General features: G+C 36.5%; 1 protein-coding gene across 1 annotated transcript in view; it reads left to right on the top strand.

Moving 5' to 3' along the window:
* Positions 1 to 26,434, top strand: part of BMPR1B (bone morphogenetic protein receptor type 1B) — a 376,371-nt gene that overhangs the window by 290,551 nt on the left and 59,386 nt on the right. The window lies entirely within an intron of this gene.

The following is a 26,434-nucleotide window of genomic DNA, read 5'->3' as shown; positions in this document are numbered from 1 at the left end:
AAATTTGTTTAAATTCATTCAATCAATAAGCATGGCTCATTCTGGGTTTCCAAAGAAGGAGACAAGTGTTAAACCTTAATAAACCAAAATAAAGTAATATAAAATAAAAAATACAGGTTTTTCGTGTTTATAGTATTTTTTGTTGGTTTGTGTTTTAATCCTCACCCTAGGATATTTTTCCATTGATTTTTAGAGAGAGTTGAAGAGAGAGGGAAAGACAGAGAGAAACATCGATGTGAGAGAAACACATTGACTGGTTGACCTCCTGCACACACCCTGACCAGGGCCCGGGCTGGGGAGGAGCCTGCAACTAAGGTGCATGCCCTTGACCAGAATCGAACCCAGGACTCTTTGGTTCACAGGTCGATGCTCTATCCACTGAGCCAGACTGGCTAGGGCTCATGTTTATATTCTTCACCAAGACATTTCTTTGTGTGTATGTTGAAGCTAAATACATGGACTAAAATGGACTTTCTTATTCTGAACTTGAAATTGTTGAACAGATGTTAAGAAAATCATATACTTGTTTTTTCCTTTTTATTTGCTTAGATCATAATACATATTCACCTTTAAGGTTTGAACATAATCATAACATAATGAACTAATAAACTCTTAGTCTGTTAAAAATTATTATCATATCTAGAGGATACCACAAAAATGTTTTCTTCAGCATTTTTGGCCCCTGAGTTACATTATTCTATTCTTACTTCGTATTTGTGGCCCACTTTTTCTGCTGTGTGTTTCTGAATTCAGGCAGTGTAAAACGTTTGTGTTTACTGGACATAGTAGATAAACAAAGTTTTTATGTTATTTTTTCTTTGAAAAAGCATGAGAGTCCTTAGAAACATAATATTTAGCCACAAAGTATAGCTTATCACAGACGTGCCTCTTCTCCCACCCCCACCTGCGCTCAGCCTTCTCTACACTTTATGAATTGAAAAGTACCAGGCAATTGGAGAAACAATTTTAAGAATTTAATAAGTGTATTTAGACACCTTGAGTCAAATACAAAAACAAAAATTATCTGATTATTTTTATTTTAAAAATTTAAAGCATTTAAATGATTTAAGAATTCTGAAGTTGGCTCATATTGGAAATTATACAACTAGGAACTCCATTAAATAAACATACTCATTTTCTTCATAGCTATGTCTTAATTTCTCCAAATTTGAATGATATTTCTTGTTTCTGGTTACGTGATAATGATAAGGTAGCTGCTTTTACAATGCAAAGGCTTTATGAAAGTGCCTTTATAAAATGTGTGTTTATCTCTCTTGATTGAGGAAACAAAAATTGAAAAAGAAAAGGGGGAAAAACCATTACTGTACATCTGGAAAAGCAAACTCATTTCCCCTCTTTTATAGGTACCTTTGTCAGCCTGACTCAGTGAATCAGATGTGGTGGGATTGGAGTGATTTGCTCTCAGTGAGTTAATATTTGACTTGCCAGCCGGTCTCATTTTGTGGGCTGACCTTGGGAGCACTGCACTGCCATGATATCTTGTGGGCATCTCCCCACTTTGGGTAGCTAGGAAGTATTTGAGGCTGTGGCTTCATCCCGAGAAGTCCGTCTGTGTGATAATAGTCCAGACTGCTGTGTGGCCTTCATGTAAACACCACACTGTGGTGAATGCTTTCTCTGAAGACTCAAGTCCAGTATGAAACCCATTTTTTTTTTTTCTGAGAAAGGTTTGTGGCACTTTTATCATAGCCAGGCCTGCCCTGTTGATTTAGATCAAAATCATTTCCTCCCAACATCATAACCATTTTTTTACGGTTCAGTGGTACAGAAGGCATCATAAAGAGTTGGTGAAACGTTTTGGATCATTTGGAATTGAATGGGTGATAAAAATGAAAATATCTTCAGCAGAGGTGAAAGAACTTTTTCTCAGGGCAGAAATAAAAGTATCTCCACACTAGGAATTTTCTAACGATATGAACCCTTTGGAGAAACATAAAAGACAAAGCTGAATGTTTGCAATTCCGCTTAGTCTTTCTTCGTGTCTACTCTACAGTGGAGTCTTAACTGTTTTCTCTTTCACATTTTCGGGAAAGGATTCATGACTCCTCTTAATGCTTAATTAATATTTATGAAGTCCTTTGACAATGAAGGACTCATTAAAATTCACTTCAAAAGAAAAAGAGATAAAAATACTTGAAGACTAAAGCAAAATGTGGTGGCAACTAGAAATTCACATCTCTTTTTCATTGTGAATTGCCAAGTCAGGAACACTGCAAACAAGTAAGATTCTTAAAAAAATGATTCTATGTTAAAAAAATGATTCTGGGTAGTAGTTAGACTATAATCCACATATTTGATTATTATATAGTGACTTTAATTTTGCATTGACTAGTGCTTTTTTTCTGAAGATACTAGGAAATTCTACTTCTATGTAGATGGCATATCACAGAAGATCAGACTTTGGAGTCAAACTTTTTTGTGTTTAAATCTCAGTTTCAACTCTTCCTAGCTCTATGACCTTGTATATTTAGATTACTTAGGCATTTTGGAGTCAAATACAAAAACAGAAACTGAGGCACATCCTCAGTGACTCAGTTTCTGTATAGTAATTTGGGGAAAAGAATACTGCATGACTCATAAGCTTGTTGGAAGAAGCAACTGAGTTAACACATGAAAAACACTTAGAATAGTGCCTGTCACACTGGTGTTTTTGTCTCAAGAAACTTTCAATTTACACTTCTTTGGCCCTAATTAAGGCCCTTTGGAAAGATCTTCCTTTTCCCTGGCTAAGGTGGTGCAAAGGAATGGTTAATGAATCCGCACTGATGGGCAGCATTTTAGCTTCCTTTCTCATTTCAATTTCCCTCCTCTTCCCAGAATGTCAAGGCACTGTGTCCTACCACTTAGAGCTACCTCGGACTGCAGCTGTTCTCTTGATGGAAATATGACATAGAATATAGGAATATCTACATATATATTCAGTTGCTTTCAAAAGCACAGTCTTTTATGAATGAGAAGTTACTGAAGTTCAACAAGGTGTTTTGAAGCTAGAACAGTTATACCATTTTGGTGTTACTCCATGTAAACCATTGCTCCTTGGTAATGGAAATAAAGAAATACCTGAGCATGAAATTGGGTAATTGACTAGAAAGTTACTCGCCTGTTCATCATTACTTTAAATATGAAATAGAAGTATTGAGATGAGCAGAGAAATACTAAGGCATCCATCCACATATTTCTTTTTCTGTGAGGCTGAACATTTGCAGAAGTAAGCACTGACCTGGAAACCAAACATTTGTGGTTCTGTTGATAAATGTATTCCTCTAAAGAACATCCCATTTATTCTGAAGTAATTTGCCATTCTACTTTACACACTATAGGTCATAAGATTAAATTTGTCTTCGCAAAGAGCTGAGTTGCTGTTATTTAACTCAAACCTTATCTTTAAGACAAGCCTCATAAATTTAATAACAATTAGTCATAGTTTCCACTGGAATTTTTACTGCTTTCACCATCTGTCCTTCTCAGTCTATATGCTAGGTGTTGGATCTGTTTCACAGTAACTGAATAAACTTCCACTTCTAATAACTATTTTCTGTTGGAAACATGATTGCTATATTTATAATTTTTGAGAAGATGATAGTGAATCTGCTGCGATTTATTCTTCAGTTTTTAGATGTGTCATAGGGATACTGTCTTTTCATTTGTTAATGTGTGCATGATACCGTATTAATAATGACCCGAGGTTAGGATATATAATCCTTTTACCATTTAATGGCTATTGTGGACTTGGTTGTGTACTCCTAGTTTTGAGTGCTAACTTTGCCTTTATAATTTTTAGCCATCTAGTCCTCATTTTGGAATGGAAATGCGTTAGTTTAGAGAACGCAACTAAATTCTCTCTACATTTCCAAGGTAAGCACTCAGGGCATTAGTACTGATCAGTCTGCTTCTTGGTGTTTGCTATATAATAAGGCTACTGTTTCCCAGCTCACTGTGATTCTTGGTTCCCTTCTCCTATCCAACCATTATCAGAACCCGGAGTTCACTTCCTTTCTAGTTGTCAAAGCTAATGGATCCAAGTTGTTGCGTTGTCTAATGCAAAGAGAAAAAGAAGAGAAAGAGGTCCAAGTGTTGAACTATGCATGTTCTGTAATTGTAAAACAGGCTTAAGTTTTTTGTGTAAATGGCAGAATGCTCAGAATGTGAAGAGAATTTCTAAACTGTGTGCAGAAATGAAAATGTTCAGTGAATAAGCTTATCTTCCCCCAAGAGTCCTACCTTGATTTACAACTCTCAGTTCACTGTATATGCAGTAAAATTTCAGGATGAAATGGTTCTTTGCTTGGAGCGATGAGATTATTTTGTGCTCTGCAGAAATCCATTCCAACTTTATTAGTATTGCGCTCTACGAAGGTCTTATAGTATAGTTGGCTCGTCTTTTAGTCCATTATGATAATGAATATGTTTACTTATATAAAACTACTTTGAAAAGCTATAAAGTAATCTAGCTTTTTTCAAAAGTGTTTTTTTTAATATACTAAAAACTTACATGTCTTTCAAAAATTTGCATAGGCTAAAATTAGAATTGGATGCATATGTGAGCCAGTTAACATCAAACTGTAATTATGTGTTCACAAATTTCAGCTAATAATAATATACAAATTGCTCATGCTTCTATGGAGCAAACTCTGTTTAAAGTACTGTTCTAATCATTTTACATCTATGAATTAATAAGTACTATTATTTCTTTTTTGCAGATGAGGAAATAGAGGTTCATGGAGATTAAGTAAATAGTTTGAGGTCACATAGCTAATTATTCAAATTAATAATTGGGTAATCATATTTAAGTAAACTGTACTACTTTTAATAAGTGGATGATAATTGATAGGCCAGGATATATATTTGCAATTAACTTGTTCAAGGTAGGGTAACGTATATAACATGGTAAAGTTCCATGGAAACATCAACAAAGATGCATATATAGGGTGTCCCAAATATATATATATACACACTTTAACAGCTAATCTATTACATTTTGAAAATGAAATGTATTTTAATAAACTGCCTTTATCATTATTCAAAGTGTCTATACATTTTTTGGTACACCCTGTATTTCTGATTGAGAAATGTTATATAGATGGTGAAGGAGAGGGGGGCTGTTGTGGGCTGAAAGGATATTATGAGCAAAGGCATGGGGATATAAAAAACATGGTGCATATAAGAAGAATAAGGTGTTGACAGGGAGAAGGTCATGGTAAGAGATGAAATTGGAAAAGTAGGTTGAATCAGTTCATGAAGAACCCTGAATGCCTTCATAAGAACTTTAGAACCATTAGAGCTTTTTGTTTGTTATGCTTTAGCTTTTTGGTTTTACAAGTTTATGCACCTGTGTTGTTATTTTTAGAAGGCAGCAGTGCAAATAATGGGCTATAGAAGTGGAGGGAGATCAGAGAATACAGCAGTAGCACTGATTAGGGACAGGGATAGAAATGAGAGGCTCTGGTTATTAGCTTATATTTTGCCATAAGGGAGCTTGTATTTTGCCATAAGGGAACAAAGCAGGTTTAGGAAAACCTATTCTTGTTACTGGAAAAAACAACAACCCAAAGCTAACATCATCATCAACATCATCATCATCATCCTCATCATCATCCAGGTGATTTGGTTAAAATAGTTATGTGGAATAGTGAAGATCTCAGCTCAGCCTTATAACCTTATATCTGAGCCTCAGTCATTCATAAAAATGGGGATAATTGTACCACCGTGGTAAGTTCTCGGTAAAAAGTAGTTTTCTTTCTCTTATTTGTGGATCATTTCAGTAGTTATTTACTTGCCTAAAGTGTACACAGCATACTGTGATAGTCGATGTATACAGTAAAGGGTTAATTGACAAGCCACTTTCTACATACAATCTTTATTGTCTTCTTACATTTTAAAGTGAATGTCCGCATTACCTATACATACTCTTAGTTCTCTTCCTATTAAAAATGGGACATTAGAATCCAGCGAAGTTATATAACTAGATTTATATGATTTTACAGGGTGCGGCAAAAGTAGGTTTACAGTTGTGAGTACTCAAAACAGAATTTATTATTGTATTATTATTTATTATTGTATTATTTTCCATACGAACAACTGTGAACCTACTTTTTCCCCACCCTGTATATCAATGGAAGATCTGAGGTAAATGATTAAGTATAGGTTAGTTATAAAACTTCATTAGCACTTTATGTGGATATTATAGAATGTATATGTGTATAATTTTTTAATCAGTTTAACAAACACATATATGTTCATGTACGAATCTTGCCAAGTGCAAGATGCTAGGCAGATCTACCAAATTGTTAACAAGTAGTAGCTGATACTACCTAGCAGTTGGCGATAACTCATTAGGTGAATTGAATATGGCATACAAGGCATCTGTTTTTAAGATGCACTTATATAAAGTGCTCTGAAGGCAAAGCTGATAATACAACACTGAATATGAGTTGGTAATGTTGGCGATGCATCATGTTCTGTCCTGCTGTTTCTTTGAATGGTGACACATGTATTTATCAGCAGTGGCAAGAGCCGTGTCTTCTTTTCATGCTATAGATATGAAAAAAGAATGCATATCAGCCAAGTAGAAGTTATGTAGAACCATCATGTATTTGAAGTAGGAGGGAGGTTGGAGAGCATGTCTTCCTACCAACTCATTTGACTAATACGGTAATTCAGGATACACAGATAAACTATTGTGGCCCCTAGGGTTGCTTTGAACCTGGCAGCATTTTTAGCATGATTGTCCCCATCTTTTCTGAGCCTTCTATTCTGCTTTGCTTGGCCAGGCTAAAAGAACTCAAGTATTTTTGGCAGGAACTAGACTGACTTACACAAATGACAATGAAAACAAAAACACACAGAGCAAATGAGACACAGGACTGAAAGGCTATGGTAAGTAGCCATAACCTCCTGTGACTACTGGGTGACAATCATAACAGATTATGTTCAGGCCTTTGGAACTCAGGACTTACTAGAAATTTAGCTGAAGTGATTTTAAAGGGGGCAATACTGCAAAAAAAAAAAAAAAGCGAAAGGAACTGGAAGTGTTTGAAAGTTCACATGACAGGATCAGACAACCCATCTCTCAGAGCAGGCTAATAAGATTTCAGGGTGACAGTATATTTCAGTGGTCGCTAGAGGAGGGCGTGTGCTATGATGCTGCTGCTTCCTCTCTTCATGCACAGCCCTACAATACCTTACGGAAGAGGGAATTCAGGTTTTGGTGCCACTGCTCTCTGATGTTTGTTCTTTTTTGCTTTGTAATGTATTCCCATTTTACTAACACTAAGAAGAATTAAAAACATAGACTTAATCAGTTGAGTTAATATTCTGTATCAGAGCAAAATTCACCCTTTATTAACTATAGTTTATAATTCAGTTAGTAAAATGCTCAAAGGAAGTAAAAGTTATTTCCAGACTAATATGTTAGTTTAATTTTGGAAATTCACAACTGCTGTTCATTGTTGGCTTGTCATTTTTCTTTCTTTCAGTATATATGGTTTCTTTAATCTATCCTAACCCCTTTCTCAGTAAACTCATTAATGCAACTCACAACATAAATTGTTTTATATGTGTGCAATATTCTGTAAATATGTAAATGTAGGTATCAGCCTTAAGGTCTGCCTGAAATTAGGTGGGTAAAGTCAGGGAATATCCATCTATACATCCATATGTAACATATAGATACATGGACTTAGTTGGATTTCCCGTGTTTGTAGCTAGGCAAGCTTGGATTTATTTTTATTTCTCTGTCCATAACTAGTTATGATGTTAGGCAATGGGGCTTGGATGCCCTTTCCCCAAATTCTTTATTAGGTAAAGGAAGTAGCTGGAAGTAGTTAGAGGTGTAACACATTACAGTGTTTTGGAATGTTTTGGTTACCAGAGCAGCCGCTACTTTCTGCACATGATTCCTTTCTTTAGAAACACCCATTATCACTCTCTCTGTTACCCATCCAGGGAATGTGGTCATGGGAATAGCAGTTACTGTGGGGCACTGTTATATGATGGTGTTGCCTCGGGTCATTTCCTTCACACTAAATTTCTAATCTAGACAGGTATGTTTGGCTGAGTCTTGTCTAGTGAGCTAATTCATTCATCGGTATTTCTTCCAGAAACATATCCTGAGAACCTATGTTTACCACCTCAGCTTTATTTGGTAAATCGTCACCATGCTGGTTTTCCAAACCAAACATTCTGGCCATTCGGGAGATTTCCAAGTCAGTAGCACGGCTGGGGCAAGAAATCATGATTCCAACACCTGTTTCAAGCCCTGTTATCCTGTTACACGTGTGACTTGGCCTATTATTGTAAGAGCCGGTGCTCGGTTACATGTTTTGTATACAAGTGACTGCATTTTGGTATAAAGGCATAAGCATAGCATCGCAGGTGTTCCTTTCAGGGAGGGTCCTTTTGCCTTTCTTCCCAATACACTTACTCTCTCTTAGTCCTAAAACCCCCTTTCAGGTGGGCTGATCTAGGCTGGGAAAACAACTCCTTTTTCACAACCCAGAAAGGAAATTGTGAAGGCCAGCCACCCTCTGTGAGGCTGACGGGGGCCCTGGGTGTGTGAGAAGAGATGGGATCCAGCAGCCACATGGTGGGGGGCGGGGGGCTCCCCTGAGATGACACACGTGAATAAAAGTTCACAGTTAGGAGGTGTGCGTTGAATGGAGGGGGGCAAACAAGGATATTCCACACTCGGTGCTTCCTGTCTTCGCAGTGAGAGTGGGAGGGGAGAACAGCAGCTGGGTCTTCAATAATATTGAGGTTTTTGAGAAGCCACTGGGATTGGGAGACAACACATGACAAAGGGAGGCAGAGGAGGACCTAGGATCAAACCAGCATATTCTGCTCGTCTGCTCCAGCAGAGAGAGCCTCTGCCCCCGTGTTCCCCATGCCCGTGGAACAGGGAGTGGAGGCCTCTGGGTTTGCTGCTTACTGACTAGAAGAGTGAGGCGGAGAGACTTGACATGTGCAGTTATGAAATGTGTACGTACATTTTTCAGCCGCTCCCCAAACTGTTCTCAGAGTAGCACTGTGCATCCTGCTCAGAGCATTAGTTCTTCTTCAAGGCCCTGGAAAAAGAAAATACAAACATGTTTGAAAGGTTTCAGTTTTTTTTTTTTGTTTTTTAGCATTAGCCTGGGGGGTTGTTCAGTAGTGGGATATTTCTGAGGTTTGGAAAATACTAGGAACATTTGGCAGAAAGAGGGGTTTTGTGGGAATAATTTGTTACTGGTAGATCCTCACTGTGGACACACTTGTGGGAGGGTGTGAAAGGAAGGATTATACAAATACTGAATCTTTTGAGTGAATGTGAGTATGATCGATAGTGATATTTTAAAGGCTCAGTGTGATTATTCTGGATCATTTCTAAACGTAACTAGAAGGCAGACTTTTTCAAATCTTGATTGGGAACCCAGTCATTCAATGGCTAGCCTTTCCTTTGGTGACTATTTTTTTTTTTAAATAATGTCACCTTTAAGTCTCTGAGTCTAATGCAGGTTTTGAATGACTAAGTACACCGTTTTTAGTGCAAGCACTGATCATATACCATTTGCTGGATATGCTACTGCCATTTTTCTGATCCAGGCTTGTTATACCAGCAGTGAAAATACAGTTTTCCCAACACCAACTAACTGATCATTATTCTAAGCATTTGCTATCGCTAGCCTAACATTCAGTATTTTGTGTGGGTTGTCTCAGTTCTCTTGGTGTAACAGACACGTATGTTGATTTTGAATATTTTATTGTTGTTCAACCCGTTATATGATTGGTGAAACAGCCCAGAAGAGGTGACAGTGGAGAAGGCATTAAGGTTGGTGAAGAGGTGGCAGGGCGTTTGATGTTATGCAGCAGAGATGCTTTTGAACCGTCCTGCTAAAAAACACACCTCAGGAGATGCAGGATGTTTTCTCAAAGGAGTCCGCATCGGTGTGCTGTTCCTTCAGGGAGCGTTTGTAATGCGCACAGGAATGTGTTGGTGGAGGGATCAGATTCCAGGCTAACCTTCAGTTGCTTTCAGTAGTTGACATAACACACACCTGTGTGTTTCTTCTCTGACCTCAAATTGTTTTGAAAAGCTCCTGACATCTGGAGGTGTGAAAAGGAGCAGATTGTGATATGGTTTCTGACAAGGAGGAGAAGTAAGTTCTACATGTAGTGTTTTACCTGAATGTGGCACTTGATTTATCTCATGGCCTTCTAATCAACTGTAAGAAAACCCCTAGTGTTCCCAGATACATGGGTGTTTTTCTTGAAACATTGGAACATGCCAGAGAGAGAAACGTGTAAACATATTTCCATGAAAAATAGCACTCATGTAGTGTTTCATTTTCTTGAGAGGAGTCATTTTAGAAACTCTCTTTCAAAATAGGGGGATTGTTTGTGAGTAGCAATAGCACTGACAAAGGAAACAGACCTAACGCAACCTCACCTTCGACACAGGAGTAGGTAAAGCTTTCCTTGGTCACATCAGCATCAGCATTGCCGTAAATGTTGTCACTTAAGAGAAAATATCCCTCAAGTATCAGTAAATTTCCTTTGACCTTGAACTATTTGACAATAACTTTGGCAATGGAATCTGTGGTCTTTTTATTTTCCCCCTTCTTTGGTCATATTTTCTTTTTTATCTTTTTATTTTGTCTTTATTGTTGAAAGTATTACAGATGTCCTCCCATGGCCTTTTAACATTTTATGTATTGTATTTATATTATAAAATAAAATGCTTAATATTTTTATATTTCAACATCCCTGGGATCCTAGACTGATTTTTATTAAATTCACAGATTTTTCTTTTCAAAATTGGGCTTCCCTTGGTTTGGCATCAGTAACTTATTCTTTGCAATCTACTTAATTGAGTAGCTTCTGCTGTTTATCCTAAAATGCAGATAAATGGCTTTCAGCACAGTGTTTATAGTTTAATAGTTCCTAAAGTGAGTCAACATTATCTGCTAGCGCGTACGTGTCATTACTAATGATCTCTCTGCTTATACTTTCGTGCTAGTCAGGAGACACTGAACTCTACAAAGGCAAGAGCCTGGCACAGTTGGGGGTGGGTGGGCTGTTTGGGATGGCGCCTATTGGCAATACGTTCTTTCCCCTTATTGGTATGAAATGGGAAGAGAAATATGTGCTTTACCACAATTTTAGCGCGCACAAAATTGCCACAGAATGCCATATTCTAAGGGCTGGGGTGAAGATAATTTAGGAAGTGGCTATTAGAGTTGTTTGATTCCAGGTTATCTGTCTAATTAATAATCAGCACAAGTTTAATACTTTTCTGGTTAGGCTGTTTGACTACGTGATGGAAAACGGGAGCCACTGGAAATGTTCATATTCCTAACAAAAAGCTGCTATGGTTTTAATGACGAAAACACATATATTATTGTTTGCCAAGAAAGATGGAGAGAAAATAAATAAGTTTATTAACTAATCATTTACCATAAATAGGACTTGCTCCTTTTGAAAGATCATCTTGCTCTTTCCTTACGGAAAACAAAACAAAAAAACAACAGACTTTGCTCAGAGGAGGATCCAGCGGCCTGATGACCGGATGAGTTAAAACGGACAAGTTGTACCGGTCTCTAGTTCATTAAAGAGTGAAAGTGCTTGCCTGCCACCGCACATGATTTCCCAGGTGGTCAGGTAAACGTAAGAGAATGGTTTCTCATGGCTGAAGCACCAGCTGTTAAATGCTGGTAAATATTTTGTTTGATCTATGTTCTCTGTGAGTGTGGAAAACTTTCTAAGTGAAGTGGCACTGAGCCTTGTCCTTCGTTTCCACATTGGTATCATTATGGTTTGGGAGCACTTTGGTCATTTAAATAGAACATGACTTAAGGATGTATTTCTTACCTTCTTAATCTGACACTGATATTTAAGGTCATATATCCAATTCATCAAAATATCTCAGGCAAAAACATAGGATACAAAGGTCCATCTAACATGTTGGTGTGTATGGCTCAATATACAGAAACACCTGAAGAAAGGGTTTATGAGAGATAATTACATTTCATGTGGCATCTTAAATTCAGGTTTCTTGTTCTTTTTTTTTTTTTTTTTTGGTTGTTTATTGTGAAATCCCATACTGATAATTATTTAAAAGAGGAAGAAGGAAACATTTTGACCAAGAATATGACGTATGTGCAGGTACATTATTGGCATACATGAAGAGATATAAATTGGATAAGGAAAATTTAAAGGTAAGATCTATAAGGCTTTTTAGAGCCTAGGCCACTCAGTCTACTAGGCTTTATATAATTAAACACACACACACACAAAAATTGCTTTTAGAGAATGTTTTGAAAACTGAAGCCATTTGTTTATCGAAAGAGGGACAGCTTGAGCAGCATCAGGCCAGAGTGTTCCTAAGTGTGCCATACTCAGATTGAAGATAACACAATCATTATACTAACAGTCTCAATTCAGACCTTTCCTCAGTGTTTCTGCCCAGAGTCAGCAAGATTGTCTTTTGGCATCTTATTCCTATAAATCACAGGGAAGTGGATGGTGCTTCAGAATCTCAGCACTATTTTAATATTTAATTAAGTGTAATTTTGGGGAAATTTTTTTATAGTAAAATATCAGGAGTCTGTATATTGCTAGTCACTTAAATACATACCCAAGACCCAGTTCAACCATCCTATTTTACTTTGGATGCTCAAACCAGATTATGGGAATAGTTAGGAGAATATTAATATATTTTGTGGCATACCTTTTAAATCTTGGTCCTCCTTTAGTTGGCCTCAGAGTATGACTAGGGACTTTGATGCAGTATTACCAACACTAATGTCTGCATATATGAATGTCTGAATATAGGGAAAAGCTATAAGACTTGCCAAATTCTGATGAGAAGAGAGTGTTTTTATGGACATGGAATTCCTTTTGACCTAGTATGTATCATATGGAATTTTCTTAATAACACTTTTTATAGACTGGTTGGCTTAGCAGGGAATTAATATCTAATGGATGAGAAAATAAAATATTGAGCATTTTCTTTAATATACACATTTAAGTTATATTTACATTTTAAAATTGATATTTTTTAAAATTTCAACTTTTTGTATATATAAATGAATGTTTTTTGGTTTTTAAACCATCTGCTATTAGGAAAGGGTATCTGTTTTTTAGATAAGGTTTCAGATTATTTATTTAAAATGGCATGGATACTGGCCTGGGAGACAGATGGTTTTGTGTTTATAGAGAGTGTAAAAGGAAACAGTGAAAGTTTTGGTGGGAGTGATTCGTCAGCAGCCTTTTTATGACAAAAGAACAACAATAAAAAAGGTGACTTCTCACTCACTCTCCCTGTTAGATTTTAAGGTTTGTGAGCATAGCAGTCATTTCCTCTCCATCTCTCTGAAACCCAAAGTGCTATGTAGGCAGCCTTGTATATGATAAATATTTCTTTAATCAATCTGGATGGGTAGCTGTTTTATGCTAGGTTAAAACAAGTTGTTTTGTGGTGGGGTTTTTTTGCTGTTTTACCATACATGGTTAATAGGATAGTTGTGTCTGAAACATAAACTTTATGTAAAAAAATTTAATGAGTCAAGTCGATATGGTGGGATTTAATAAATAGATAAAATTAATGGTAATCATTTAGTTGTCATTTTTCCTAACATTTTGAACGGCTCCAAATTATAAAAGAAGTTTGACATTTAGTATAAGTAAACTTCTTAAAAATGTTTATGTAGCTGATCAATTTGTGAGGTTGTGCTTACTTTAAAAATAAACTTAGGAATTGCATGTTCAAGTACCCTTCTGAATGTCAAAGGATAATATAAAAAATAGATTTCTAGATATTCAAATGTCATCTATTTTTCTGCCTTGCATAGAATCGGAAGCAGCTTTTAACCATCTGGAAATGTTACATAATACACCGTGGTCAGTGACTTTCTTTTGGTTTCTTCCTTTTTATTTATTTTATTTTTGATTCTAAGGTTTCCTTTCTCTTTTACCTTTCCATTGTCATATGCCATGTATCCTGCACATAGCTCAGTGCCTGGCCGGAATAATCTCTCTTGCCAGCTTATAATCAAAGGGCGTACTGAGCAAAACAGCTGAGCTGTATTAGGCAACCACAGTCTGGACCGCATTGCTTAACTGCTGAATAACACATCACAGGTGCAGGATTAGTGCTGCCTGCGGTGCTGGTCTTTTTAGTGGAAACCCCTAGCAATTCTGTGCCTCCTCCTCATGTCTCATCCCAGGGAACCTGGCAATGATCTATCAAGCGCACAGAAATCAAATGTGAGTAGTGGGAAAGGCTTTATATCTTACAGAGGCTCATTTTCCCCCTCCAGAAATTGTAAGCAAGATCAGTTAAGCCAAATCTGGCACAGGCACAAAAGAAGATGATAGAATTGTCTTTTGGCATAGAGAGTGAAATAGAAAAATTCGGAGGGAGGGGTGTCAAAAATTTTATGCACAAAAAATCACATGGCAAGGAAATGCAGTTTAACTTAGCTGCCCCAGCAGTGTATAATTTAGCTGACTTCTAAACTACTAACTAAAATGTCTACATATATTGCTTTAGCTTTTGCATTGCATATGTGTTGGAGTACGTGGTGTGCTTGCCTCTACACATTTTCAACACTGCCCTGGTGAAAATTAAATGTTGTGGCTGTGTAAAGTCCTTGTGGTATAATTTAACCATTCTTAGTTTGTGGCTCTGTGAATTCTTCAGCTATCTAGGACATATGACTAAATTCACGGATTACAAAAGTCAAGGTTGCTTTCTTGCAAAATGGCCTTTAAAAATGCAAAAATATGTTAAAATATAAATTAAGGATATGAATATTAAAACAAATGAATGTTTTAAAAATAAAGTAACTAAGTCATTTACTTTTGATCAGGAAGGTTTGGAATTGTTTTAGTGAGGTCAAGTATATTCTCAGCAATGAAGGCGATTTTAGTAATTTATATCACTTTTGGTATCTATCTTAGAACACTTTCTATGAAGCAAAGCACATGAATGTAAACAAAGCCCAGTAGATAGCACTGCAGGTTTTGAACAGTTGTATATTTAGTTTAGTATTTTTTTTTCTTAAAACTCTATAATGGCATTCTAATATTCACATTGTTGTTTTAATTTTTATTTTATTTTTTTAATTAAATCTTTATTGTTCAGATTATTACAGTTGTTCCTCTCCCCCCCCCCCATAACTCCCCTCCACCTGGTTCCCACCCCACCCTCTGCCCTTACCCCACCCCCTCACTGTCCTCATCCATAGGTGTATGCTTTTTGTCCAGTCTTGCTGATTATCATTATTCCATATTGTTTCATCAGAGATAGATCTTTAAGTTTATTGATGATGGTAGTAGTTGATAACAGTGCGGTCTGTGATATTTTAAAAGTATGTATGTATTCTATGCCTCAAATATTTATTTTTTTGCCTCAAATATTTAAACACTTGAAATAGCGTTGTGTGTGTATTTTTAGGTCGATATGCTCTTTAACAATTATTCAGTTAGAGGATGCAGACAGTATGGGGAACAGAGAGATCCTAAATGCTTTCCAGGTTTTTTCTGTGGGGAAAAAGAATGGCATGAACATGGTGATTTGCTTTTTGGTCTGTCTGGCTTCATTGTCACTTCTCTTCTCTACATATATGAGTCTGTTCAAAGTAGTTTTACACATCAGGCTGACTTGGAAGTGCTTTGCAAAGCGGCAGAGTACGTTTTAGTTTGGGGGGCAAGTTGAACATCTACTTTGATTACCTTCAGGACTCTGTGAAGCAAAGCATTGATAGAAACCTCTCTGAACAGAACCCGAGCGGCTGGCCTGGCAGGCTGCCAAGTCTTTGACATTATGTCGAAGAGACCATGTGTCATTTCTTTTCCAACAATGTGGATTTGACCAGACACATTAAATATTTTTTAAAACACGGATATTTAGAATTTTTAAATCGTTCTGTCAGCTATGATTATCCTATTTGATGGATATAGATTGAGTTGGATGTTAACTTATCTTGAAACATTGTGGCTACTTGCTTGTCAAGCCCCTTATTTCTTATATTGATGCTTTCATTAAACTACTGATACTCATGTTGTGTTTGGAATATTTTCAAAGATTTTTAGTTTGTTTGAAGATTTTGGATGATTTTCTCCAAATTCAAAAGCATCTTAACACCTGAGGGAAAGGTTAACTGCTGTTTTACCTTTGAAGATTGTATGTGTGATAACCAAAGTACTGTCATTGCTATCATAATAGATTATTATGCACGCTTAGGCTCAGAACTCTGTAGTAGGTGCCTATAAAACCAACAAATATAAATGTCTATATTGTCTGTTCACATTTATGTAATCTATTTAATCTTTTCATGATTTGCACAGGTCCTAATCTAGTATCCCATACAACAAAACACTTGAATGATAGAAGGTTTCACTTTTTATCCAGGTGGTTTGGAGTCTCTTGGCAGGGTTTGTAAGATATACTGGTAAAATGTTGAAAACATGATTATTCTGCAGAACCTGAGTGATGTGGTAATGTGGATGTGTGTGGTGAAGAGAGAAACAATTGCCATTAAATGGAAACATGTAGAAATATTTGATGATAAAAGCCCCAGTGTCTATAGACAGCCAGCACATCTCCAGCATGTTAAAACTAAATGTGTTTTCCTTAACTTACTCAATAGTATTAACAATGAACCACTGAAATGAAAAACTGTCCTTATGTCTCCCTGGTTTTGCTGCTTATGTTTTCCATAAAAGATTGTGGTTGATTACTGCCACCCGTAGTAATCTTTCCTTCTATGTACTCCTACCTAGGACTTACTTACATTTGATAATTGTATGTGGCATTGTGACATCTATTTTATTGTTTTCATATACTATTTTTGGATTTCCATATGTAGTTGATTTTTCTTACCATGCCCCATGTGTAGTTGATTTGTCTCACCAGCAAAATTATTATTTTATTGAGGGTACTTCCAGAGCTCAGGGCCATTATGTTATGTAGATGGAATAGATTTTATGATTACTTGCTAAATAAATGAATGTACCACAGGAAAAAAGAAAATTAATAACAATACGTTAGTTGGCTCTGAACAAACTTTCAATGTTTCTTAAACCAAAAGGCTCTGTATTTTTATAGACTTTTGCTCACAGTGATGAATCTAGAAAGAAAGGGAAAGTAAAATAAAATAAAATGAAGTAATATATTTGAAGAAGAAAAGGAAGAGAAGTAGAAACATATAGGAGACTAGTGTGCACATTGAAAGGAAATCAATTAGAAGAAATATTTTAATATCGCTATTTGCCTTTTCTCTATAATAGAAGTGTCAGAGATTAAAGAAAATTAATAAAATGTATATGACAATAATATGTAAATTAATTAATAAATAAACAATACCATGATATAACAATAACAAAGACATGATATAACAACAACAAAGACATGATATAAAAACAACAAAAACATGATATAAAAATAACAAAAACATGGTGTAAAAACAACATTGATAAAAGTAATGACTGATAAATTGATTAAAATTATTCTAATATCTCCCTGTATACCACATTAAGAGTAAAAACACTTTCAGAGTGCTTGACTAGTTTCCCTTGTGATGAAGTATTTACAACTTTAACTTTAATGTCACATGCTCTTCGAACTCGAGAGAAAGCAACATATAACTGAGCATGTCTGAAAACGGGTTCAGGTAGGAATATTCCTTCTCTCTCTAGAGTTTGTCCTTGTGAGTTATTAATAGTCATCACAGATGCTGGCATCACAGGAAACCGTCTTCGAATTAATGTCAATGGGAGGCCAGTGTCAGATGGGGTCAAATAAATTCTTGGAATCAGAACATCTTCTCCTTCCGCAGATCCTGTTAATACTTCAGCTTTGATTATGTTAAGTCACAATCTTTTGATAATAAATCTAGTACCATTACAAAGATCCCATTTACTATTAAGGTTTCTCAGTAGCATGATGATTGCTCCTACTTTCAATTTTAATTTATGACACAGCATTTCCAAAGGAGTAATACTATTAAGAAATTCAATGAGAAAATTTTCCTTTTCGGCATCATCTGTTGAACCGGTGGAATCATCACTCAAATAGGTGTGAAAATCTCCATCGAGTATATCCAAAATTTCTTTATTTAATTTATGAACGTGCTCATTTTTAGGAAAAAGAATTGCTTGTTTAGATATATTTTTAATATTATCTATAGATATACTATTTCCAAAGGTAGCTTCAATAATAGATTCGTTACAAATCATTTCACGGAGGATTTCAGTAGTATCCATTCTGAGAGCTATATATATATTGCGCATGCACGAGTCAACGTTTATTTTTAAGTTGCCAGTGTGCGTCATATGTACCGGCCGGCCAGTCAGTTGGGTGGTAGGACTGATGTACGGTCGGTCACTTAGCCTTTTATATATATAGATGAGTGAGCAGGGACCAGAGGAACAAAAAATAAAATAAAATAGGAAAAGAGAAAAATCTGAAGACTTAAACAAACAAAAATAGGAATAGCAAGTTTCTGCTGCCCAAAAAACAATGATTCACTCTTACTATGTGCAAGGAACATAGTAGGTGCTTTTCTTGGACTATCTCATTCAGTTTTCACAGCAAACAGATGAGTGCTGCCACTCTCCACATCCTCTGTAAGGAAGGTTAAGTGACTTGCTTAGGCCACAGAGCAGGGAAGTAGCTGAACTGGGTTTGAACTGTTCTGTCTGTTTTATACTCTATCCTGGTCAAGTCTGTATCCACTGCTCGGTGAACACACCTGATACTGGTTTCTCAACTGACAATTCATTCCCCTTCACCTTCCCTTGTCCCTCTTTCCTCTGACTCCTGAAACTCTTGAAGAAGAAAGATTTCCATTCAGGTAACATCACAATTAATAAGAAAGTATACCCTTCCCTTATAATATACTAGAGGCCCAGTGCATGAAAATTCATGCACTTTGAGGGAGGGGGGTGTCCCTCAGCACAGCCTGCACCCTCTCGCAGTCCAGGACTCCTCGGGGGATGTCCACCTGCTGGCTTAGGCCTGCTTTCTGGGGGATTGGGCCTAAGCTGGCAGTCAGACAACCCTCTGGCAGCCTGAGAGCCCTTGGGGGATGTCCGACCGATGGCAGCGGGCCTAAGCCATCAGTCGGACATCTTTAGTGCTGCCGAGGAGGTGGGAGAGGCTTGGCTTGTGGCCGAACAGAGATCCCCCTGTGGGAGCACACTGACCACCAGGGGGCAGCTCCTGCGTTGATTGTTTGCCCTCTGGTGGTTAGTGCATGTCATGGTGACCTGTCAGTCTGCCATTAGGGTCAATTTGCATATTACTCTTTTATTATATAGGATTATTATATAGGATGTGATTTTGCTTTGGTATTTTTGAATCAAAATTGTATTTACATTTTGTTACTTTTGAAAAGAATTAGGCACATATCCTAACTTTGTAGTAATCATTGGGTTTCATGTTGTTTATATGTGTGCATATGTATGTATGTATGTGTGTGTGTGTGTGTATATATATATATATATAAAGTTTTTATTACAAACAACATAAAAATTTATTTGAAAATGTGTTAATAAAATAAAAACAGGTTAAGCAATGAAAATTGAGGAAGCTTAATAGACAGTAAATTAAATCATCAAATTGAGTGAAATGATTCAAGATTTAAGTGATAAAATAAAAATTAGTTATCTATTGAGTGTTCTTATTTAAGAACACTAAAAGTTATTTTTAAAATTAACATTATTTTTAAGCTCTGATTTAAGTTTTATTCCTGTTTATTATAGACTCTTGTTTTTAACAAATGTATTTAAACCAGTTTTAGTTAAGAAAGGAAGTAGGCATTGCTTCGTGTCATTTATTATCATACACGATAGCTAGGGGTAGAAAGGATCATTCCCAAAGCATTGCTGGCTAGTCCAGGACTTTCAAAATTTTCTTCCATTCATCTTTTTACCAAAAATACTTAAGTGCAAACTAGTGTGATAAGAATTGCAATTTCTCTTCTTGCTCCTTGCCTGCCCTCTGGTGTAGAGGAGATAGAATAGTGAAGACACAAAATTTTATTACTTTTTTATATATTCAGAGAGCTAAAAAATAAGCAAAAAAGAAAATGAAGGAAAACAATTACTAAGTAGATCCTGTGGCACAAAATAATAATGTCATTTTTAAATGAATTTTGATAACTCAAATTCATTTCTAAACATACTGTGTATTGATATTTAATTTTCCTTGAATTACCTTTGTTGTTCATAAAGATTGCTCTCTATGTATTTTAATGTTGGCAATGGATTCTGATGTTCTCTTCACTATGACATATAAAAACTGAAAATGTCTCATTTATGGTATATTTGCAGTGATAAAAATGCTACTGAGAAAAAAAATAATCAAAATTAAATATAGCCAAAACATTTTGGGATCTAATGGATGAATATAGAATTTAAAATTTATTTGTTGTAGAGTTGTAGTAGAATAGTACATTTTTTTAGCATTTCACTTTTGTTTTATCTCTGATTTTTCTGAAAAAAATCTTGTTCCTTTTTTCTTTTGTAAAAATCATATGGAAGAGTTCATAATATCATAAAACATATAGGAATATTTTAAAAATAACTTATATATTAAGTTTATACATCAAAAATAGTTATTTTATTGTTTATACCAGGTTTCTAGCTAATAATTGTCCACTAATTCCAAATAAGTGGTTTAAAGAAACTCTGCCTTATTTCCTAACTTATGCAAGAAGAGATGCCATACAAAACTTCATATAACTATACACAAAGTAGCTGAAAACATGTATAGAACTATAACATATATCCCAGAGAAGATATTCAAGATTCAAGAAAAATAACTTTGTATTTAACCTTTGTAATTGAACGAAAGTCACATTATTGCATGCTAATTATTAGGTTATTTCATGAAGTTTGATTAATTTGCCTGGAAATCTATAAATCTCTTATATATGGAAGTCCTAAGTAATATAATTTAGTTGTGATTCATTAAGAGTACACACACAGATAAGCACACATGTCTGGAAGTGATTTTGTGGTTCATTTATCCCTAAAAGACTAGTGGTCCTTTGAAAAATGAGAACCAATTTACATTGGCTTCCACATGCCCTACTTTGTATTATCTTAGTAATTTGGATAGTTAACTCCCTGGGTTATAATGTAACCAGCTAATCTAAACAGGATGCATCTGAAATGTCTGGATTCACACGATGGGACTCAAGATTGGTCATGAGAAAGAGAGGAGGAGTGAGGGAGGAGAGAGAAGGAAGGTGAAATATACGATGAGCTCCTAAAGAGTGACGCATTCAGTAGAGGATTTATTCCGTAGAAATTTCTACAAAGTCTGACTTTTCTCAGTATTTTTCCTTTACGTTTTCCTGTCAGCTTTATTTATAATTCTATTATTAAATATTTAAAAAGCCAAAATTGCCCAGAGTGCTGTTGGGAAGAAATAATCAATTTTGTTGAAATTCTGTTCAATTTAATTAAATAGAAGCCTTTCACTTTTTAGCTTTCCTTGGTGGAAAAATCTTTTAAAGATTTAACTTACTAGTTTAGAAAATAAAATGTACTAAATTATACTTAATGTTTCTTTAATGGTTAGTCTTCTTCCAATTGTTTCAATGATTAGCTTTTCTATAAAATTTAACATGAAATTAAGTAGCATGAGAATTAATAAAGACCTTACATTATCTTAGTGAGCTTACTAAGTCAAAGTTTATTATCTGTTAAAGTCTGCCTTTGTTGTGTTTCAAATGGAAGGACACTAAAAATATAATAAAATGTGAAAAATACATTTTGATAATTGGACATTTGATATTTGGGATATATCTTCATTACTGCTACTCTATTCTTCATCTTGGATATTCACCATTATCATAAATACATATCTTTGTCTTTCCTTCTAGCTCTTACTTCAGCATCACTATTATCAGATTGAATTCATATCTTTATAAAATGATTATTCTTTGTCAAGCATTTAATTGCCTTTTTCATGTCTTAGCTTTTGTCTTTTTTAAAAATGTATCTTTATCATTGAAAGTATTACAGCTGTCCCCCTTTTTCCCCCTTTAACCCCTTCCACCCCACACCTCCTCTCACCACACTGGATTATGCATATATGCATTTAAGTTCTTTGGTTAACCTCTCCCTCCTCCAAACCTCCCCTTTCCCTCTGAGATTCGACAGTCTGTTCCATGCTTCTATGTCCCTGGATCTGTTTTATTCATCAGTTTATTTTGTTCATTGGATTCCACATATGAGTGAGATCATGTGATACTTGTCTTTCTCTGACTGGCTTGTTTCACTTAGCATAATACTCTCCAGGTCCCTCCATGCTGTCTCAAGGGTAAGAGAAACTCCATTTTCACAGCTGCATTGTATTCCATTATGTAAATGTACCACAGCTTTTTTATCCACTCATCTACTGATGGACACTTGGGCTGTTTCCAGATCTCAGCTATTGTAAATAGTGCTGCATATATTCTTTCTGGCTGGTGTTTCAAGATTCTTAGGATAGATTCCTGAAAGTGGGGATCACTGGATCAAATGTCAGTTCCATTTTTTATTTTTTGAGGAAATTCTATACTGTTTTTCATAGTGGCTGCACCAGCTTGCATTCCCACCAGCAGTGTATTAGGGTTCCCTTTTCTCCACATCCTTGTCATTTGTTGATTTGTTGATGGTAGCCATTCTGGTGGGTATGAGATGTTTGATACCTCATTATTGTTTTAATTTTAATCTCTCTGCTGATTAATGACTTGAGCATTTTTTTATGTCTTTTGGCCATCTGTATATCCTGTTTGGAGAAGTGTCTATAGAGGTCATTTGCCCATTTTTTAATTGGATTGTTTGACTTCCTTTTGTCAAGTTGTATGAGTGTTTTATATATTTTGGAAATTAACCATGTATCAGATGATTGACAAATACATTATTCCACACAGTGGGCTCCCTTTTCATTTTGTTGATGGTTTCTTTTGTATCTCTGTGATGTATATATCGGGTTCACCTGTCCAGTCTTCTGCAGGGGTGGGGAGGAAGGTTACTAGCTTCTAAGGACTGCGACAAGATAGCTGAAGTTCTAACAACTTCTAAAATAGATTTAAGCTTCCTCCTGTTTTCAATACTGCCTTCTCTCTCACTTCCAAAACTAATTTGTGGTACCAGTATGGAGACTTCCGGGTTGAGTGGTAAAATTATTTTGACTCTTGGCTTTTTTCCACCTTTGTCTTAGAAGATCAGCATTTTGGGCTTTGTTAAATTAATTTCTGGCCCTGGTTCAGTAGTTCAGTTGGGTGGAGCATCATCCTGTACACCAAAAGCTTATCGGTTCAATTCCCATTCCGGGCACATACCTAGGTTGCAGGTTCAATCTAGTTGGGGCACTTAGGGAGGCAACTGATCGATGTTTCTCTCTCTCTCTTTTTCTCTCTCTAAAATCAATAAGCATATTCTTGGGTGAGGATAAAGACAATCAGTTTCTGCTTTCTAGGTTTTTATTGCTAGTATCTTCTCTTTATCTCTTTTACATTGTAGGTTCCTTTTTTTGCCCCTTTTGCTGTTATAAAAATAAAATTTTTGTTCAAAAGGACAGGACCCTGTAAATCTACCCTTTTCAACAAAAATTACATTTTAATAGTCTTTCTTGTCAATAAATATACTTCTATAGCAACATTTTAATTGTTTCATAGGAATCTCATTTTAGAGATCTAACTTATCTCCTGTTTTAAACAGGTTGTTTTAAGCAATATTGCAAAGAATTTTCTCATAGCTGAATCTTATATCATTCTTTAATTTAAATAAATTTTAATTGTGGCTCCTTTAAAATGTTTCTTACAAATCAGCATCTTATTTCCAATAGTATGAGGATATTTCCTTTCTAATGTAGACCATCCTATGTAAACATTTCACTTAATAACTTTTCTCACCAAATGGTTAATTCAGTGTATGTTTAGTTTATTCTACTTACAGGCTATGCCTGGAACAGGATAGGTACCCATTACATATTTTAAGTAGGCATATTCACAATAAATGAAATTTTATTATTTTGTTTATAACTTCGAAGACATGGGGTCTGGTATAGACTGAAAATATCGCATTTGCATCACTTTGTATTTGAGGTAATTCAGGCCATAACATTAGTAGTATTGAGAACCAGAATTCAATTAATTAGCTTAATATACAGAAAATCAGGAAAAATCACCACAGATCTTTTTCTAAATTTCTCATTCTCTGCTATTCCAATTGCTGAAGGTATCTATTTGCAGTTTTTAAAAATAACACATGCACACTGTACACTTCTATTTTGTATATTGCACTTAGGCCTAGAATTTTATTTCTTTAGCCTTACAATCTGTTAGATAATATTTTTGTTGAAATTTGATTTAATTAAAGGCCAGCTGCATGTGCTGAGAGAGATTTAAAATCAAACATTGCTCAGGGTGACAATTTGTGCAGTGATATTGCATGTTGAAAGCTTTTACCCCAATGTCTAGAAACATACAATATTGATTAATGCGTGCATCCTTCTCAGACATAATTTCTTTCCAGAAGCAGTGATAGTGAAGAAGGAAAATAAGGAAACTATGTTACATAATGAAACATTGTCTCACTATTTAAAATGTGAAAAAAATTATTTTATATAATATCAACTAACATTTATTAACTATTACTATGTAACATATATATTCTAAACTCTTGACATGAGGTAGGTGCTTGTAAGTATCTTAGTCTTAAAGGTAAGGAAATGAGACACAATGAGATTATTTATAAAGTCGTCTGAGGTCAACTAACTGATATATTGCAAAGCCTAATTTTGACCCCAGAATATCTGACTGTAGAGATCATGTCAACTGGAGTGTCTTCCATCAAAATGTAGACTCATTGATACTAATATGAGTAGCATTTGCATGAGTAACTTTTGCATAAACTGATGGGGAAGATGTATCTTTTGAAATGTTATCTTAATGATAAGTTTTCATCTTCCTACCCAGTTTTTCAGGTTAAATATTTCAAATAATTTGTTTAAAAAATACATATTATACCTAAAATACAGACTCCTAAGTAAAGAGACTGCTGGAAAGAGAGTTTTAGGGGCCAAATAATCTAGGTTAAATGCTGGCTTTGTGATTTTTTTTTTTTTTTAGATTTAAAGCTATAGGACATGTATTTTGTATTTAAATCTAGAATAGCCAGTATTTATGTTTTTTATAAACTGTGCAATATGGTTACGCGATTACAGTGACTCCGTAGCCCCCGAGCGGCCCGGAGGGAGCCCGCGTCTTAGAAGCTGGCATGTTCATACTATGTGATAAATGTCTAACGATGCTGCTGCCAAAATGTAGTGCCGGGCGCCGGAGGCTCCTGCGGGGACACCGCTGGCCGTCACCGGTGCGCCGGCGCCTGTCTTACACCGACGGCGCCCCAAGCCTCCGAAGCGGCAAGTCCGCCTTCGTTTTAAGAGGAGCAACTTCAGCTTCAAAGATCCTTTTACTATTAAAGGATCCAAATGGATCCTTTAAACTATTTCTTTGCCCAAGAGCTAAACTAGAGGCTCAGACGTTAGCTTGTGAGGTTAATAGACTTTCTTAAAGGGGTAAATGCATCCCGCTGGCCAGTCGATGTCCGCTCCCGGCGAATGTTGGTGTCGCGCTATAAAACACGCCATCGATGGGCCCTGGATTATCTCGTCCCAACAGTAGGTGGTTTTTCCCTTCACCCGAACCTACTGGTCCGGGAGCTGCGAGGTGTTGCCAGACAGAGAGAGGAAGGGGCTCGTCCCCTGGAGCTCCGCGCTGAACACTGACACGTGGCTCTGGTGAAAGAGCCAGGTTTTGGTTTTCTTTCTTTGTCACGTGGATTCTCCTGCGGGTGGGTGGAGAGTGTGAGGGGAGACGGTCAGGTCTGTTGCTGAGTTTTGTACCTGGATCTCATTTTACAAGAGACTCCTTAGGCAGGGCGTGTTGTGACGTGGACGCTTCCCTTCTTGGCCACTCCAGCGGAGTGGGGAAACTGAGGCCTGGGCTGTGACCCCAGAGTCACAGCCAGAGGTCACGGAGCCCCTGGCGGTGGAGACGGGTCTGGAAAGCTTGTCTTTGCGATTCTCCACGTCCTTGGTGCTAGTGCCGGTGCCTCTGCAGGCTGGCCCGGCCCGAGGATCCCCCTCCTGGGGCCCCCCCACCCTGGGGCCGGGGCGGGGACGCTCCCTTCCCGGAACCTTTTCCCAGCAGCAGCCCTGGTCGCAGGGGGAAACCGGCGGCCTGCCCGGGGCCCTGCCCACCGCCAGCTGCAGGGCACGGCGCCAGGCTCGGCCGCCTGTTCCCAGGCGCTCCCTCCTCCACCTTCACCCCGGGGTCACCTCTGCCCTCTCCCTGCCCCGTGTCTGGCTTTGTGATTTATTAGTCATATGGAAATCACTTCACTTTTAGTCTTAATTTTCTCATTGGAATAC

This window comes from Myotis nattereri (assembly GCF_964212035.1).
Source record: "Myotis nattereri genome assembly, chromosome: 1".
Taxonomy (NCBI): Eukaryota; Metazoa; Chordata; class Mammalia; order Chiroptera; family Vespertilionidae; genus Myotis; species Myotis nattereri.
This window is presented reverse-complemented; position numbering and strand designations above follow the sequence as displayed.